The sequence below is a fragment of the Mustela lutreola genome, chromosome 5 (genome assembly GCF_030435805.1).
Source record: "Mustela lutreola isolate mMusLut2 chromosome 5, mMusLut2.pri, whole genome shotgun sequence".
NCBI lineage: Eukaryota > Metazoa > Chordata > Mammalia > Carnivora > Mustelidae > Mustela > Mustela lutreola.
The window spans coordinates 22,779,788-22,787,642 of NC_081294.1; the positions used below are offsets into that span (position 1 = coordinate 22,779,788).

Genomic DNA, 7,855 nt, shown 5'->3' on the forward strand with positions numbered 1-7,855 from the left:
ATAACCCAAATATAAAACAGAATGTTCAAGTCTCATAAAATAAAATAAAAACTTAGAAAAAGGGGAGTTGGTGTAGGCAAATCAGTTTCTGGAGAGGAAGTAGCAAGATAAGAAGTCTTGAGGGAAGACTGAAAAGGACTACTGGGGAGCTTTAGGCAGACTGTTTTGTTTTGCAGAAAGATGTAAATGGAGGGTAAGATAGGTCATAAAGAAAAATATAGCTGAAAAGATACACAAAGTCTTGAAAGTTGCTTTGTTTTGTTTTTTAATTTCAGGGTCATAGATTTGGAAATTTAATTGAAAAATGTAGGAAGACTTAAGGAAAAGATATAATCAACTTGGCTTTCTTAAATATATCCCCAGTTGTGATTTGGATATTGGATTAGGAGGATATTTCTCAGTGGGGGACAATACTTCTCCCCAGGGAACATTTGGCAATGTCTAGAGACATTTGTACTTGTCAGGAGTCAGGGAAGAGAAGATGTTACTGACATCTCATCCGCAGAGGCCATAACCTTCCTGCAGTGCAAAGGACAGACACCCACAATCATAAGAAATCATGTCACCTAAAATGTCAGTACTTAGAGGTAGAGAAACCATGGATTAAGGGTAGGAAGCCACTAGTTCCTTTTTAAAATTTATTTAAATTCAAGTTAATTAACATACAGTGCAGCATTGGTTTCAGGAGCAGAATCCAATGAATCAACACCCAGTGCTCATTCTAGCAGATGCTCTCCTTAATGCCCATCATTCCTTTAGCCCATCCCCCCAACGCCCTCCCCTCCAGCAATCATCAGTTTATTCCCTATAGTTAAGAGTGTCTTATGGTACTTCCAGGATAAAAGGTTAGAATCCAAAATCTGTAAGGAGCTTATCAAATTCAACAACCAAAAACCAAATAATTCAGTTGAGAAATGGGCAGACACATGAATAGACACTTGTCCAAAGACATCCAGATGCCTAACAGACACATGGAAAGATGCTCATCGCTCATCATCAGGGAAATACGAGTCAAAACCACAGTGAGATACATCTCACACCTGTCAGAATGATTAAAATTAACAACACATGAAACAACAGATGTTCATGAGGATGTGGAGAAATGGGAATACTATTGCACTGTTGGTAGGAATGCACTCTGATGCAGCCACTCTGGAAAACAGTATGGAGGTTCCTCAAAAAATTCACCTACAATCCCACAATCCCACTACCAGTTTCTAATAAAGCCAATTAATAGACTTACTACAGTGATGAAAGTAAGTTAAGAGGCTTAAGCAAGATGGTTGAAGCAAGTGAGTTTGAAGGGAAAGAGACTGATTCTAAATATATCAACAAAAATGCATGATTCACTGAACCTGAGTATAAGTAGCCAAAAGGAAAAGTTGGAATAATATAGTTTCATAAAAACCAAATATGAATAAAATCATAAAAATAAAAAAATCTGCTATAAAAATGCCTTAGGCATGGCAGAGGTGTAAAAATTTAATTTTACTTACATGTTTTCTATTCCAAATGTTCGGGCTGAGCTTGAGGAGAGTCTATCAACATGCTTTTATCCAGCTCCTGTCTTATCTCTGTGTCACAGTTTTAAACATTAAAAAAAAAATAAATAAAAATAAAAATAAAAAAGGACAAAAGAAGAGACAGTTTTGAGTTGACTTTATTTTTTCCCTTACAACATGTTACTGTGTGTGAGTCCGGTCACGGAAAACCACTTCATCTCATTCTAATGTCATGTTCACTTATTATTTACCTATTTGGGTTTTTAAAATATAAATGCTCCGTAAAAGGTTGTAAGGATTCCCTTCACCATACAAACTTTAAAAACTCTTGTAATAAATGGCACACTATTTGACTTCCCACAAGATGTTTCCTCTTCATATACTCCAGAGACTGACGTTATATCTTTGGAGTCAAGACACCTAGATACAAATTCTCATTCTATCCATTATTCGAAAGACGTTTAACTTAGGGGAAACTCCTTAGTCCCTTCACTCCATGGTATCGTTAACTGAAAACATAAGTACAAAGAACCATAGATAGAACTGGTAAGGGGAAAGAACATCTCTGGTTCCCCATCTAACACATAGGGTACCACCTGCTGCTGTAAATATGTGCTTGTACATGATAGATAAATCCTATATGAATATCTATATTCATGGTTCTTTCTATCATCTACCTATCTGTCTATATGAATGTAGTCTCTACAAATTGATGGGCCTGTGACTATTGTAACTTTGGTTTTGGTATGTACACTCTTTCAGGACAATATCAGAGACACCCACAGATCTGATACTTTATAGCTAGCTGGTTAAGTGGTCCAGGTGGGACTATTCACTCAGGCAATTGTATTCTAACACTGCATAATTTCTCTCCACTCTTACATAGAGAGAACGGCACTAAGCCAAAATCCATGTAAGCAGAGACCATACTGAAGACAACAGATAGAAGGATTGGAGTCGGGGTCTAGTCAAATTTCAAGCACATAGTGTGTCTTTAATACCTTGCTTATTTTATGTTTGGTTCTCCAAGGGTTTCTTCTTCCCTCACTATTATTGTTCAAAAATATATGGTAATATGATTTCTGCTATAAGTAAAATAGTTTAGGGTTTTATACCCTCTAGGAGTATTTACAGTTTGACCAGAGATTGTAAACTATTGATTGAACTCTGTGATTCTAATGACTGTATATTAGACACTGTGACAGACGGAGATGTGTTTTATGGGAGAGAAAATAGCTTACTTGCCCTTCTCAATTAAGTGATCCCTGTCAGATACAATAAAATTAAAACAATTTATGGATAATGAGCGAGAACTATTTTGCTCTGTGACAGAATTTCAGAAACACCACAACAAATTAACGGCTATACATCCTCATGGGTATTTCTTGGTATCTGGCCAATAATAGTAGCCCTACCATTCAATCTCTGTGAATTGGAGTTTATTTTTATAGCACATACCATAGTCTGACCACACATGGAAAAGGATCATTTTCTTTAGTAGACTATTTTTTTTTCTTAAATAAAAAAGGAAGGGATGAATAATTGGCCATTGTGTCTTATATTCCAGGTGTATGCCTTCCTCCACAGCTCATTGCTCCTGCCCCCGTTCAGGTTTTCATCCCGTGTTGCCTGGGCCACTATTAAAGTGTTTTTTGTTTTTTTTGTTAAGTGTTAGTAATAAATATAAATATTTTGCCCTTTTCCTTTCTAATCGCAGTATCAATTTTATATTTTCTCCCTGTGTCTAGTGACTAGTGTCCTGACTTCCACTTTCAAAGCTAATTTTAAGTGTATATTCAACCCAGTATTTCCATTGCTAATACATTTCTCTCGCTCTCTTTTCTTGTCTACAGGAGACAGGGGATTTCTTTGTACAGCCTGGAAGACTTTCTAACAAGAACTAGATTAATCTTCCAGAAGAAGTACTAACCACTTCTATACCTTCTATGTTGCTTCAACATAACATTTCCCCATGTTGTTTCTCCCACATTGATATACATGTCTCATGTTCTCTGTCTAGTTCATTGCATCTCTCTTTCACCATTTAGGAGATTCATACTCACTCTTAAACTAAAAAATCACTCCTATAAAAGCTCCTTAAAGTTCCTGAGTTCCCGTGGAATAATGAGTCTATATTTTAACATTTTTTTATCTTTCTTAAAAATTATATTCTGTCATTTAGATTTTATGAATAATGTGTCACAAACCATTTATTCACTCAGCTCCAAGTAATACAGTAAGCTTCAGCTCACTGAAAGCAAATAGAGTCGCAGTTTTTGAGAAAAAAGTTACTATATGGCCCACTGTCCTTCCAAAGGATCATGGACACATCTGTTTCCTCACAAGTGCCCATAACTCTTTCACTGGTGAGTTCAAATGTTATTGTTTTCTTCCTCTTATCAAAGAAGCTTTTTCCCAATAAATTTGCTAATCGCTGACAACTGACAGTTATATCCTTTGTCAGTGATGGTGTTTTATGTGATGCATTGATCAATTCTTAAACCATTTCTTCTTCTTCTCAGGAGAAACACTTTAACCAAACTTTTAGCCACAATTGATAAATACTTCTGTTATCTGTCCTGAAATATGGCCAGTCTGGAAAAGCTAAATAGTGGCATTTGGGGTTTCTGTTAGAGAAATGTGTGTTCTCTGTACTTTTTTATTGGTGAGAATCTTTTTCTATTCACGATTATTCACTGATGAAGCAATGACAATGCTGAAGGAGCAGAAGTAGAAACTGGTGAAAGTCACATCTGACACCTGTGAAGTTGAAGAGCTCTAGCCTGGTTTTAAATATATGCTTAATAGGAGTTTGGAACTTATGAACATACTATTTATAACCTTTTAAGAATTATTTTTCAAACATTAACATACAATATAAGATGTAAGAAACACCTATTACTTATTATGTAGCTTGAAAATAACCAAATAATACATTATAGAAATTATAAATCACTATTTGCTTTGTACCACTCTCATGTTGCTTCTACCTTCTCTCTAATACATAGAAGTGATCACGTTAAATTTGCTCTTTATTTTCAGGTGTCATAATTTTACTGTAAGTAAATGTGTCCTTAATTAACATAGGGTACAATATCTCATATTCTATATGTTTGATATATTTTCATCTTGTGAATAAACTTCTACCACTTTCTTTGTTTGCATGAACATGTGTTTACAAGAATTACAGATGTTGCTCGATGTTGTATAATAATTTATTATATGCATACAACGCAATCCTGAAATCTAGGTTGTCCCTAATCTCTGTTTTTGTAAACAATACTGTGATAAATAATTCAGTTTGTATCCTCCATGCTATTTTTTTACATTTTTACAATTTTTCTTTGAAATATGTATGCAGAGGTTGAATTACAATGCACAGTTATGTGAATATTCAACTTTAATAAGCATTGTAAGACCTCTTATAAAACAAAAAACCTCTTATACCAGCTCAGGATATCTTATAACTACTATTCTACAAGTTGTAAAGTATCCACAAAAGAAACTTCTAGAGTTAAGTCAAGAGCACATAACATTGCACAAAAATCAATCATGATTCTATATGCTAACAATAAATAATTTAAAAATGAAATATTTATATATGTATATATATATATATATATATATATAGAGAGAGAGAGAGAGAAAGAATGAAAATATATCTATTAAATGAAATACTTAAGTGTAAACCAGACCAAAGTTATACATGATATGTATACTGAAAATGAAAAAAATAAAATAAAAACTTGTCATAAGTAATTGGGGATATGTAGCATATTCACAGTTTGGAAAGCTCAATATTATTAAGCTATAACTTCCTCATAAATTGATCTATATATTTAACAAATTTTAATCAAATTCTGGCAGAATTTATTGTAAAAATAGATAAGGATATTCCCAAATACATTAGTAAAGCAAAATAGAGTCTAGAAATAGACTTATACAATTATGGTAACTAATTTTGACAAATTTACAGACATAATTCAATAGAGAAAGCATGGTCTTTCTTCAAAAAATGCTACTGGGACAATTGAACATAAATACAATTTAAACCTTGCCTAAAGGTTTAAATTAAACCTTGTCTAAAACTTCACACCTTATGAAAAATTCACTGAAAATTGATTATAGATCTAAATATAAAATGTAAAATAAAAATTTAGAAGAAAACAGACACACACAAATCAGGATGTTGGCTTAGGCAAAGAATTTTTAGAATGACATCAAAGGCATATTGTTAAAAAACACATAAAAAATCTGATAATTTGGATTTAATCAAAATCTAAATTTTTTGTCTGTGAAAGACACTGTCAAGAGAATGAAAGAATAAGCTACATAATCAGAGAAAACTGCGTATCTAGCTAAGGACAGGTATACAGAATATGTAAAGCTCTGTCAAGATCAAAAATAAGAAAACATACAAATCCAATTTTCAAAATTAGTAATGTCCTTGAGCATATATTTCACCAAAGAAGATCTATAGCTAGAAATGAGAACAAGAAAAAATGCTGAACTCTCATTACCATTAAAGAAATTCAAATTAAAACCACAGTAAGGGGGCACCTGGGTGGCACAGTCAGTTGAGCGTACAACTCTTGGTTTCCTCTCCTGTTGTGATCTCATAGGTCTCTGGATAGAGCCCTCCACTTGGGGCTCTGCCCTCCACATGGAGTCTACTTGGGTTTCTCTCCCTCTTTGCCTCTACCCCTCCTCCCTCTCCCTTTCTCTGTCTCAAAAACATCAATAAGTCTTTAAATTACACAAAATAAGACACCATTAGTGGTCCCACCAGGAGTTGGTGCTGCACGCTTGTGCCCTTGTCTCCTGCAACTCTTCCCAGCTGTCTGCCCAACTCAGGCAGGTGATGCCAGTGGATCTCCGCAAGTTGCTCAGGCCTTTGATCCTACAGGAAGCAGACAAGATGTTGCAGTATCCACTGTAGGTCAAACACACTAGGCCGGGGGTCAACCAGCTGGACAAAGTGCTGATGGCTCACCAGGTTAAGAACCAGCCGACTGGTATTGTTTGGGATGGACTTGATCAATTCTGCACCTTGGTCTTGACAGATCCAGATGCTCTTAGAAAGGACTGTGAAGATAGGGAATGGCATCATTTCCTGGAGGTCAACATGAAGGGCAATGCAGTCAACAGTGACACAGTCCTCTCTGATTATGTTGAGTCTGGGCTTCCAGACAGGGAAAAGGGACAGCTTTTACCATGATGTCTGGCTGGTTTAATTGCAGAACAGGACAATGACGGTTGATGAGCCCATTCTCAGCAACTGATCGAAAGACCACCATGGCCAATTCAAATTAGCATCTTTCTACTAAAGTACAGCTCAGGCCCCTCAGTGGCCAGCATGTGTTACCAGGCTGAATAGACTATATGCCCAAATGCTACGAGCAGCCGCCTGAGAAGTAAGTGAATGCTAGGAGTCAGAAACCAACTGGAGGTCTCCAGCAGTGTTCTCGAGTTCAGTGGTGCCTATAGATTTCTCTTGCTTCTCTATCCCCGTTCTCACAGGCAAAGCCTGAGCAAACAGATAGTGGTTTAGGGTTAATTTTCCTTCTTCCTGTCCTCCATCATTCTAAAGGGTCACATCCTGGTTTATGTTTTGATCAAATTTAAACTCCATTGGGGGGGATATTTTGGTAGTAGAATGGGGTCATCAAGTTGTCAATGTAACAACCTAGAATTTAAGGAATAAAGAATTCAGGTAAAAAGACCCAGTCTACAATACTACAATAATAGAGCACAGCATCAAAGAATCTTTAAGGGAGATTTAAAAAAGAGAGAGAGAGAGAGAGATTCATTGCCTCTGCTTTTGTGAACCCATGTATGCCAGGAATGGGGCAATCCCTGTACCAGTAGATGAAAGATTACTCCAAACTTTGCTTTGAAAGAGAGAAGGCAAGGGGATCAATGCTCAAGGGCCAAGACCCTTTGCTCTTCTTTGCTCCTGCTTTTATTCCTTATTCCTTGTTTCTCAAGCATGTGATGTGTGACAAGGGGTCTTCCTGGAACTAGAAGGATCTGTTTATGGGAAAGATATGATATCATTTGTGTGCCTCTCACCATGACAGCCAGAGGCTGGTATGTCCACTAACCCCTAACATGATACACCTCAGACTGGTTATTAGGGATCAGTATCACGCTCTGGCTCCTTTAAAGAGCGATACTGGAGAAAGCAATGAGGAAAGTCATTTTGCAATAAAGACACAGCCATTTAGATGAACTATAGGGCTGAGTGAGAGGTTGTCAAAAAATCCTAAGCATGTGCCTGTTGAACAGGTCATTCTTTGTGTAAGAAATACGATGGATCTGGAGTTTTGGAATGTTGGCTTAAATCTACCATT

The 7,855-nt window shown here is 36.1% G+C and overlaps 1 pseudogene; it reads left to right on the forward strand.

Moving 5' to 3' along the window:
* Nucleotides 1-6,363: 6,363 nt before the first annotated feature.
* Nucleotides 6,364-6,920, forward strand: LOC131831313 (phosphatidylethanolamine-binding protein 1-like; annotated as a pseudogene).
* The last annotated feature ends 935 nt before the right edge of the window (nt 6,921-7,855 follow it).